The sequence below is a fragment of the Dermochelys coriacea genome, chromosome 5, assembly GCF_009764565.3.
Source record: "Dermochelys coriacea isolate rDerCor1 chromosome 5, rDerCor1.pri.v4, whole genome shotgun sequence".
In the NCBI taxonomy this organism is placed as follows: domain Eukaryota; kingdom Metazoa; phylum Chordata; order Testudines; family Dermochelyidae; genus Dermochelys; species Dermochelys coriacea.
Genome location: NC_050072.1, coordinates 133,599,144 through 133,611,521, shown reverse-complemented (window position 1 = coordinate 133,611,521; position 12,378 = coordinate 133,599,144).

The following is a 12,378-nucleotide window of genomic DNA, read 5'->3' as shown; positions in this document are numbered from 1 at the left end:
GGAGCCAACTAGGGGGAGCGCTTTTCTTGACCTGCTGCTCACAAACCGGGTAGAATTAGTGGGGGAAGCAAAAGTGGATGGGAATCTGGGAGGCAGTGACCATGAGTTGGTTGAGTTCAGGATCCTGACGCAGGGAAGAAAGGTAAGCAGCAGGATACGGACCCTGGACTTCAGGAAAGCAGACTTTGACTCCCTCAGGGAACAGATGGCCAGGATCCCCTGGGGGACTAACATGAAAGGGAAGGGAGTCCAGGAGAGCTGGCTGTATTTCAAGGAATCCCTGTTGAGGTTACAGGGACAAACCATCCCGATGAGTCGAAAGAATAGTAAATATGGCAGGCGACCAGCTTGGCTTAATGGTGAAATCCTAGCGGATCTTAAACATAAAAAAGAAGCTTACAAGAAGTGGAAGCTTGGACATATGACCAGGGAAGAGTATAAAAATATTGCTCGGGCATGTAGGAAAGATATCAGGAGGGCCAAATCGCACCTGGAGCTGCAGCTAGCAAGAGATGTCAAGAGTAACAAGAAGGGTTTCTTCAGGTATGTTGGCAACAAGAAGAAAGCCAAGGAAAGTGTGGGCCCCTTACTGAATGAGGGAGGCAAGCTAGTGACAGAGGATGTGGAAAAAGCTAATGTACTCAATGCTTTTTTTGCCTCTGTTTTCACTAACAAGGTCAGCTCCCAGACTGCTGTGCTGGGCATCACAAAATGGGGAAGAGATGGCCAGCCCTCTGTAGAGATAGAGGTGGTTAGGGACTATTTAGAAAAGCTGGACGTGCACAAGTCCATGGGGCCGGACGAATTGCATCCGAGAGTGCTGAAGGAATTGGCGGCTGTGATTGCAGAGCCCTTGGCCATTATCTTTGAAAACTCGTGGCGAACGGGGGAAGTCCCGGATGACTGGAAAAAGGCTAATGTAGTGCCCATCTTTAAAAAAGGGAAGAAGGAGGATCCTGGGAACTACAGGCCGGTCAGCCTCACCTCAGTCCCTGGAAAAATCATGGAGCAGGTCCTCAAGAATCAATCCTGAAGCACTTAGAGGAGAGGAAAGTGATCAGGAACAGTCAGCATGGATTCACCAAGGGAAGGTCATGCCTGACTAATCTAATCGCCTTTTATGATGAGATTACTGGTTCTGTGGATGAAGGGAAAGCAGTGGATGTATTGTTTCTTGACTTTAGCAAAGCTTTTGACACGGTCTCCCACAGCATTCTTGTCAGCAAGTTAAGGAAGTATGGGCTGGATGAATGCACTATAAGGTGGGTAGAAAGCTGGCTAGATTGTCGGGCTCAACGGGTAGTGATCAATGGCTCCATGTCTAGTTGGCAGCCGGTGTCAAGTGGAGTGCCCCAGGGGTCGGTCCTGGGGCCCGTTTTGTTCAATATCTTCATAAATGATCTGGAGGATGGTGTGGATTGCACTCTCAGCAAATTTGCGGATGATACTAAACTGGGAGGAGTGGTAGATACGCTGGAGGGGAGGGATAGGATACAGAAGGACCTAGACAAATTGGAAGATTGGGCCAAAAGAAATCTAATGAGGTTCAATAAGGATAAGTGCAGGGTCCTGCACTTAGGATGGAAGAATCCAATGCACCGCTACAGACTAGGGACCGAATGGCTCGGCAGCAGTTCTGCGGAAAAGGACCTAGGGGTGACAGTGGACGAGAAGCTGGATATGAGTCAGCAGTGTGCCCTTGTTGCCAAGAAGGCCAATGGCATTTTGGAATGTATAAGTAGGGGCATAGCAAGCAGATCGAGGGACGTGATCGTTCCCCTCTATTCGACACTGGTGAGGCCTCATCTGGAGTACTGTGTCCAGTTTTGGGCCCCACACTACAAGAAGGATGTGGATAAATTGGAAAGAGTACAGCGAAGGGCAACAAAAATGATTAGGGGTCTAGAGCACATGACTTATGAGGAGAGGCTGAGGGAGCTGGGATTGTTTAGTCTGCAGAAGAGAAGAATGAGGGGGGATTTGATAGCTGCTTTCAACTATCTGAAAGGGGGTTTCAAAGAGGATGGCTCTAGACTGTTCTCAATGGTAGCAGATGACAGAACGAGGAGTAATGGTCTCAAGTTGCAATGGGGGAGGTTTAGATTGGATATTAGGAAAAACTTTTTCACTAAGAGGGTGGTGAAACACTGGAATGCGTTACCTAGGGAGGTGGTAGAATCTCCTTCCTTAGAGGTTTTTAAGGTCAGGCTTGACAAAGCCCTGGCTAGGATGATTTAACTGGGACTTGGTCCTGCTTTGAGCAGGGGGTTGGACTAGATGACCTTCTGGGGTCCCTTCCAACCCTGATATTCTATGATTCTATAATTCTATGATTATCAGGGCAGGATTGTATTCCTAACAGCCGAATAGCACCTTCTTTCAATGAGACTAGTTTGGAATATGAGGATGTGACCGGTCACTTCCCAGTTTATGGCTGCTCCTGCTGCTTAGCCAAAGGCCTTGGCCAAAGAACAGGGTCTCAGACTGTCACAGTGAGAAAAGGCCTTATACAGTCAGACAGTGGACACAAGAACAAATGGATATAAACTGGCCATCAGGAAGTTTAGACTTGAAATTAGACAAAGATTTCTAACCATCAGAGGACTGAAGTTCTGGAACAGCCTTCCAAGGGAAGCAGTGGGGGCAAAAGACCTATCTGACTTCAAGATTAAACTAGATAAGTTTATGGAGAAGAAGGTATGATGGGATAACATGATTTTGGCAATTAATTGATCTTTAACTATTCATGGTTAATAGGCCCAATGGCCTGTGATGGGATGTTAGATGGGCTGGGATCTGAGTTACTACAGAGAATTCTTTCCTGGGTATCTGGCTGGTGAATCTTGCCCACATGCTCAGGGTTTCAGTTGATCGCCATATTTGGGGTCGGGAAGGAATTTTCCTCCAGGGCAGATTGGAAGAGGCACTGGGGTTTTTTCACCTTCCTCTGTAGCATGGGGTCACTTGCTGGAGGATTCTCTGCATCTTTAAACCATGATTTGAGGACTTCAATAGCTCAGACATACGTGAGAGGTTTATTGCAGGAGTGGGTGGGTGAGATTCTGTGGCCTGCATTGTGCAGGGGGTCAGACTAGATGATCATAATGGTCCCTTCTGACCTTAATATCTATGAGTGATTTTGATTCTCACTTTTGTACCTCTATAACTAGCTAAGTGATAAGAATACACCTAAATTCTTAGAGTATAGGCCTTTACAGACAGGCCTGAATATCTATGTCCTAACAGAGAACAAGAAGATACTGGCTTTGATTTAAAGCCTGGGATTTTAAAGCTTCAGAATCTGAGTTGCCTTTGAGGATATAATGCTTGTTTTTCCATTTCCTACAATCCTGTGCCAAATGACCTACTTGTTCTCCTATCAAATCAAAAGGTATAATATGACCAACAATGTAACAGCCAGGTCACGTTGGCCTGTGCCAGATTAATAGACTGTGGACAATGCAACTGGCTTCACAGGGTGCTGATCAGCCCAGTTTATTCATGCAGGAGGAGGAGAAAAGCCACAAAAGCCAGCAGAAAGATTTCACAAGGCATGACCACTTTACCTCTGCTGGGGCCTTTCCTGCTTCAGAAGTGAAAGTGGCAGAAACAGAATTGAATCCAGGTCCCTGGCTAGTTCCCTAATGAAAGGCAGGATGGCTCAACAGTTAAGTCTGTGGCTGTTTTGTAAGGTTTATAACAGTCTGCACCCTTGGGGACAGATCCTCAACTGGTAACAGCTTCAACAGGGCTATCGTGGTTTACACCAGCTGGGGGATCTAGGCCCAGCTCTTCCAAGGTATTTAGCAGCTTAACTCCCGTTGATTGCAATGGGGTTTAGGTTTCTAACTACCTTTGAGGAGCTGGGTCTAAGCTCTTGATTTTGTAAAGATGGACAACTCCCATTGCTTTCCCCATCTGTTACATAGCAATATACTCCTGCCATTTGCTAGCTAGAGATAATTAAGGATCAGGCAGTTATTAGAAAAGATACATTTATGTCACATGGATGTAGTAGGCCAGAGACCTCATGTCCCTGTCTGGGATGGTTAGTTCCTATGACAGTGAGGGGCCTGTGGATATATAGTGTGTATGTTTGTTGTAGCAACCAGGCAAGGTACTAACAAACTTCAACAGGACTTTAAAAATGAAGTAGAAACCTCTTTACCAAGCTGCTGCTGCACCCTCGGTAGCTCTCACTTAGCCTCCTCAACTCTTCCCCCCTCCTTCCTGTTTCCTGTCCTTTCAGACTCCCAACAGCCAGTGCTCCCAGTTCTAATACTTACAAGCAGCATCTAGACACCACAATGTTCACATGAATCGTAGCATGCAAGACCATTGGGCATCTCCACAGAAGGATGTGGATCTCTTAGTGCGCCATAAAAGTTAAATATCTGGAGTCCTAGACAGCCGCAGTGGCCTTTCCAACCTCTTCTACAATACAGAAGTCAATTACCTGTAGGTGACAAAGGTGGAACTACTGTAACATTCTACTCAGAGCCAACCTTGAAGAGTATTCTGAACCTTCTCCTAGTGCAAAATGTGACCTGCCTCTTAAGTCTACCAGGCTATTACAAACAAGTCAGCAGCCAGGAGAGACTCCTGTGATGGTGATCCATACTGGAACCAATTACACCATCTCAGGCGTAATTCTACAGATTCAGGGATCTGGGAATGGAGCCGCAAGAAAGACTTTCCAGACAATCTTCTTGGTAATCCTTCCTGTCCCTCAGACAAGAGAAGAGAGAAGGCAAAAGTTACTGATGTGAACAGTCAGTTAGGTGAGTGATGTAGGAAAAAGTTTTAGTTTTGTGGAATTTTGAGGCACCTGCTCTAGAGAGAGGAGCTGTATGAATCAGTCTCCATCCAGTAGTAGGGGCACCAGTCACCTGAGTGATAGACTAGCTAGTGTAGGTGGCAGGGCTTTAAACTAACCATGAAGGGGGAGGTGGTATGATGATTGCCCAGTTATCAATACTTCATATGCCAGCCCCAAAGCCTTACACATGTGACGAATCCAAGCATAAAGCAGCATGTAAGGAATAACATTTTTTAATGTGTCGACATACTTATGCTAGGAACCTACGTAACAAACAAGAGGAGTTGGATGCTTATGTAGGAGACGACATGATATGACTGATGTGACACAGACAATATCCTGGACAAACCTTATGGAATTAAGATAGTTCAATAAAGTCTGAGGTGGAAGGGTCCCAGAGCCTTGGCTGTTGCCCAAGCCCAGAATTCTACATTGCAATTAAACAGGTCTGCAGCCCACATCCTGCGAAAGTCCTAGCCAGCTGGCATGAGCCAGCAGCAGATTTTTAATTGCAGTGTAGACATACTCTTAAGGAGCTCGATTTATTCAGTGTATCGTAGAGAAGGCTGAGAAATTTGATTACTGTGCATAGGTACTTACACATGGAAAAGATCAGATATCAGGGGGCTTTTCAATCTTGCAGACAAAGGGATAACATGGTCCACTGGCTGGAAGCTGAAGTTAGACAAAATTCAACCTTGAAATAAGATGCGATTTCCTAGCAGTGAGGGTAATTAAACATTGGAACAGTTTATCGGGGAGGTGGCAGAGTCCCCATTGCATGGATATTTTAAAAAATATTATTCAATTTCCTTCTCAGAGACATGCTGTAATCCAGCTTCTGGGGAAAGTTCTACAGCTTGTGTATGCAGGAGGTCACATGAGATGATCAGAGTGGTCACTTCTGGCCTCAGAACAGAGGTCTAAGAGGCTCCTGGGGTGTCACGGAAGAATGTTTGGGGGGGGGCACAGCAGGCCAGGCCAAGCCCATGGGGGGGGGCCAGGGAGAGAGCGCCACCCAGCCCCATCCCCAGCTCTGCTTTGGTCCCACCCCCAGCCACAGCCTTGGCTCCAAGCCAGGCTGCTTTAAGGAGTCTCGGGTTGGACACACACAGAAATGAAAATTCCAATGACTAGCGACTTTGAAAGTGTAGGCCACAGTTGGAGAAGTTCTTGGATTACAGAACTCAGGGTCAGAGGAGAAAAGCATGTCTGTCTGTCTGTCAAGCACTCTCTTGACTCACTGCCTGGTTTAGGATTGGGGTGGCAGGGTCCCCCTGTACAGTTGTCTACTACTTTTTCCATTAATGCACCATTTTTCAGAGATTCTTTTTCTACCAAGTGCATCTGAGAATTTAACAGTTCTATTATTTGTGAATGTTTCTGAACTGAAACATGTCTCATCTGGATGCTCAGGAGGAAATGAGCACTCAGACTTGTAAGTAGCAGTGAGAACACAGCTGCTCCGTTTGCAAGTACATTTGTGGTCCATTCACCCACCTCTATAGATTAGTCCAGTCCTTCCCCTATTTAAGCCAATTGCAGAATTCCCATTAATTTCTGTGGTGCAGGATTGAACTCAGCTGTTTGTTGGGAAGTTATTTGCATTTCAGCAGCAAGGTAGAGAGGAAACGTTTCAAGACTAAAGCATATTACAGTTGTGCACCAGCAATGGCTTCCCAATGGAATATCTTAGGCAGCCAACGTGCAGTTTGAAGATTCCACTCTGCATAGAGCACGCCAGCCCAAGGAACAAACTTTGGAGGATTTGGGAATACAGTTGCAATAGAGGAAGACTAATGAAGAGAACACTCCAGCTGCTGTTTCAAAAGCTTCCCTCCGTGCTGATTCCTGACAAACAGCAAAAGTATTACAATTACTGTAACTCACCCGAAATTCATCCCAACAGAGTTGCATGGATGCATGGTGGGGCTAAGCATTTGCTCTAAAAAAGGAGTTTTTAAGGGCCACATCTGTGCACTGAATGCTTGGAGTCACTCACATTGGGCCAGAGTCTTTACTGGAGCAAGTAGGCCCAGCTGTTAACTTCATGTGAGCTACATCCATTTACATGAGCTGACCTCAATAGGTGGTGTACAGGAGGAGTGCTTTCAGCATTGGGCTCTGTGGGAAGGGATGTTCTCTTCCTCTGGCTTTTGTATAGCACCAGACCATGCTCTTAGAGCTTAAGAAGCAAGGCAAATCTTCAGTCCCACATTTCTTTACAAGCTTATCACTGCTTTCTGCATTCTGCCATAAGGCCAGCAGTGAATTGATGGGATCAGAGACCCAAAGAAAAAAAAACATGTTTCCTGCAGCTTGGCGAGGCACCTGTTGTATCTAGCCACAGGCTGCAAGGTAAGTGCAAAGGAAGACAGCTTTTGTGAATCCGAGCCACACAAACAGATCAATGGCCAATGGCAAAAAGCTGCTAAGACAGCATCTACCAAGTTAACTCTGTTATTGAATATTGCATTGGAAGAAAGCGAGATCTGTTTGTTCTCCGCATTGCTCCCAGTATGTTACTGTTCCAGTGATGAATGTGCTCAGATCAAGAGCTTTTCCTCCAGCCAGTAAATGGACACAGATCTCATTATGAGAAGTCAGCCATGGCACTTTGAAGCCAATGGCTGAGTTTCACAAGACACATGCACCCATGAAGCTGAGCACAGGGCTGAGTATGTAGAATGCAGCTGAACAGCACTATGTGGGCATTTGCTAAAATTATTGACAGATACAAGGGTAGTGCATAAGGTAGTACTCCCATTATTTTTCAGAATGGGTCCATTCCTTTTCCAGACATGATCCTATTGGGCTAGACTTTGCCAGGATTAGGTGTAGCTAAGGGCAAACTCATGGCAGTCAATAGAAATCTTCCTGATTTGCAAGGGCAGAATCTGGCACTGAAAAGCCTAGGCTACAAATAGAGTTCTCCTGTGGGCTGCACTCATAGCAGCAGTTTAGACTTCTATTGCCTATTCCCTGGCTGCCAGCTCCACTCAAGTCCAGTAGGGAAGCTTGCCTTGTTGCTCTCATTAAGTTCTGATGCACACTATTTACAGGGCATTAGATCAGTTTCTAAATTCTCTTCACTTGGTTCTGTAACTTAACCCACTGCAGTCCTAGGGCCACATTTTTATAAGAGCTCAGCTCCCAGTTAGGCACCTAATCAAGTGTCCAGATTGTCAGTGTACTGAGCGAGAGTGCCACCCTCTTGGCCAACACACTGAGGATTGAACTGAGACCTACAGGGCTGAAAGCATGAGCAGCTCCAGCTGGAGGCTGTCACAGACTCACGTCCTCTGGAGAGCAGAACCTGGAGCACCCACTCAACAGGGGTTACCGTGAGCTTTTGAAAATCTGGCCATAATTATGTATCTGTGTTGCCATCTGCTGTGATTTTATCATAAGCCTTGTGATATTTGGAGTTTTCCTTAAACTCCCTACTTCTGCAGTCCTGTGATTACCTATCAATCTCAGCTTTCATTAAAAAAAGCAAGTTTCTAGTCCTCATGGGTATGAAGAAAAGCTGGAAAACATGACTCCTGAAATCTCAAACACCTTCAGGAAAAAAAAAGAGACCCCACATTTTGTAAGATCTCATGAGCCCCCAAAAGTCAAGTCAACCCCCGATAGCCAAATATCATAACAATGCTGGTGTCCTAACAGGAGCTGTTGAGCTCTTCTGGCCTAGCTACATTCTCAAACACATGGGGTTTCAGCCATATAGCTGCCTGTTAATATGGCTGTGAGTTTTCATGGTTATCTGTAGCTCTGTGAAGTGCTTTGGGAGGTCTCCAACGACAGAAACTCTACAACTCAAATTAGAACCTACTGGATCCTGTGAAATCTGTTGAACAGGATGTGCCAGGTTCTCCCCTCTACCCCACTCCATGAGTGCAACCTGAACTCGGGTACCACTGAGCCCTCTGTTTCATCAGCCTGGGCTCCTTCTCATCCTGTGCTGCAGACCACTCCCAATCCTGCACTCCTGTCAGCATTCACACAGGCAGGGGTACACCCAGCTGCAGTTATATGAATGCTTCTTCTAAGCCAATCAAGAACTTACAATAGAGTGAGGCTCCAGCCAAAATGCCTCCAGTTCCCCAGCCTAGGACCCCCAAGCTGTACCATCCTGCCCTGGTCAAAAGCCTGGCCAGTATATGAGTTATTACCGAGTCTGCCACTTCTACAAAGGAAATTGGATGTGCACCGACTCTTGTTCCTGAGCTGAGATTTTTTCCCCAACCACTTCACTCAAACCATACTGTTTTAGGTAAAATATAAAATAGATTTATTAACTACAGAAGTATAGATTTTAAGTGATTATAAGTGATAGCAAACAGATCAAAGTAGATTACCTAGCAAATAAACAAAAACCCAATCTAAGCCTAACATACTAGATAGGATTTGAATTAAGCAGTGTCTCACCCTGTTAGATAGTATAAACAGTCCACCAAGGTTTCATACACAGGCAGGCTTCCTTCTTTCCTGCCTGGAACCAGCACTTCCCCCAGTTCAGTCTTTGTTCCTCAGGTGTTCTCTTGTGTGGGGAGTGAGGCCCACTCATGATGTCACTTCCCCCTTTTATATTTTCTTCCAACTTGCTGGAAAGATCTTTTGCTGTAACTTGAGTTAAACAGTTCCCATTGTGTAGTGCTATCTTCTGAGAGGTTTCCATTGTTCACAGTTCCTGGAGTAATCCTTGTGAGCGTTTGTATTTTTCATAATGGGGCATCAACGTTGTTTGAACTTTTTATTGTTGTACCTGAAAGGCTGCTTGTGGGTGTTCCCAACCTCACAACATGTTTCAGTGGCACCTACACAGCAAAACTTCACAACTTCTAATACAACGAGAGCACACAAAACAGGATATTAACATTCAACAGACTGAGACTTTGAAAAAGATAACTCACAAGGCATACTTGGTACAAAACATATCCTAATTATATCACCAATGGTGAATATGGGGTGCAGAGTGTCTCTTTGGGGCACAGAGTGTCACACAGGGAATGGGTCTAAACCCCACTTTTTGTTCCATTTCCCTCCAGGAACAGACATAGCTGATGGGCTTTCGTAGGAAACCAGTCATGCAAACATTTATGCACATGCTTAACTCAAACACGCAAATGATTCCACTGAAGACAGTAAGAGCAGGTACAGTGCATGAAGTTCAGCGAGTACTTAAAAGTGTTTGCTCTATTGGGGCCCAAGTGCACCTGCCTGCCAAGAAAGCAGGGTCCAATCAAATAAAAAGCATACCTGGGAGACTCACACATGGAAGGAGAGAAACAGACAGAAGGAGAAGAGACAAAGGCAGGGTGGAGAGAGAGAATAAGGATAGGAAGTTTTTCTCCTCTAAGTTCCTAGTTCTAGTCAAACCCACATCAGTAGTGATCTCTGGTCACTATGTCGTCACACAGGGCCAGCCTGAGGCCCTAGCAGTAGGCTCCACAATAAAGGAGAGAGCCCAAAAAAAAGAGTCATAGCTCCATCTTGTATAGGCTCTGGCCTGTTTTTTAATGGAAAAGGCCCAAAGTTCCTTCAGCACCTGGTCAGTGCAGCAAACCAAACAGCAAGTTCCTCTCAGTCGTTACAACAAAGAATAAAACTGACCTACCTGTCAGCTTCTTCAAGTACAGCATGGTCCTTAGGCTGAGAAGTCACCGCCAGCTCCTCAGCCTCTCTTTTCCTCCATGGCTGGTGACCAGGTGAAAGCTTTCTTTGCCTACGGGGCAGGCCCCCTGCAGGGAATTGACTTCTTGTGGCCCAGCTCTAGTGTGAGGTATACCTGACACCCCACCCCCACCCCGCCCTATTGCACAGCTGAAGGCAGTTTGACTGCCTGTGTGAACAAGTTAGTGATCTCAGTGCTTTTTGCAGGGGACAGCTGTCCTTATCACAGAAAATACCACAACAGAATGGTACTAATTGGCCCGCTTATTGCCAGCATCAGTAAGAATCTGAATGGACATGAAGGCTGGACTATACTCTGCTCCTCAGCCCTCTCTCAACTAGAAACTATCTGATGTTTAGCACCCAGTGCTCCATTCTTCCCTCTGTGTAAGTAAATAGAGTTACACCAGATGTGACTTTGTTCTTCTATGGTAAACACAGCTCCTCTCTTCCTACCCAGCTGTTCCTCAACTATGGCTGTATATGGTTTGACCACTGGGATAGATAGGGGCCAAACAGTGGTTCAGCACTCCATGCTGACAGTGTGATGTCTCCCTGTGAAAAAGGGACAATAGGTAGGTTCTGCTCACCTCATGCCGTGGTTCTGGAAAGGAAAGTCAGATGCAGTATTGCAATTTTGCTCAGCTATACATTTTCAGAGACTGCAAGGAGTCATTCATCTCTGAAAAGTTTGCCTTCCTTGCCCACGGTTTTGATACAGCAGCAATGAAACCCATTGAACTCACTTACTATTTTAGGCAGCTTCAATCATGTGAGAGTGAGTAATAATCTCAGCACTGCTTCTCATTTGCATCGGAGATTAGGAACGAGATTCTTCACTGTCTTACTCCAAGTTTCCAGTGGTGTAGCTCTGCTGAAATCAGTATTGTTCCACCAGTATAAAACAGGTGTAATTCAGGCAGAACCAGACACTGGGTTTTAAAAAGGCCCCTTTTTCTTCTGTCAGCACTTGAATTTGTGATCTGTACAGTGCCTCATCTGGGGCTTAAATGCTATTATTAGTGCCTATAATAAAGAATGTTAGACGTACAGCTTAGAGTTCGCAACCTTCTCTCAGCAACACAGAGGTTATTTTGGAACTAGAATTATAAATATTAATCACTTGTGTCACTGGGTATTTTTGCCTCTGAACACCTCATTTTGCAGATTTCTTTTCTTTCTTAAAGTCACTGACAGCTGCTGCTTTCTGTGTGAAATTTGGAGGTAAAATGTATGCAGCACCATGGATTCACAGGCTGACAGATGCTCCCTGGGCCTCTGTGCAGTGTTCTCATTGGCAGATTACTTTAAATTTCCAGTATGACTTGACAATTTAAGTCCCTATTGAGCAATGCACACAAGCCCTTTGACTTCAATGGGACTATTCACGAGCTTAAAACCAGGTGCTTGCTTAAATACTGACTGAACTGGGGCCTCAACATATTGCAACATAACACAATGAGTCAAATTCATCCTGATTAAGTTGTAGCAAGGATGAGTTTGAGCTAATAAAACTTAAGGCCTGGGCTGGGACCTTCAAACTGTATTTTTTCACACAATGCACAGTCAACCTGTGGGACTCCTTGCCAGAAGATGTTTTGAAGCCCAAGACTATAACAGGGTTCAAAAAAGAACTAGATAAGTTCATGGAGGATAGGTCCATCAGTGGCTGTTAGCCAGGATGGGCACGGATGATGTCACTAGCCTCTGTTTGCCAGAAGCTGGGAATGGGCGACGGGATGGATCACTTGATGATTACCTATTCTGTTCATTCCCTCTGGAGCACTTGGCATTGGTCACTGTTGGAAGACAGGATACTGGGCTCGATGGACCTTTGGTCTGACCCAGTATGGCCATTCTTATATTCTAAACTCTCACCTACA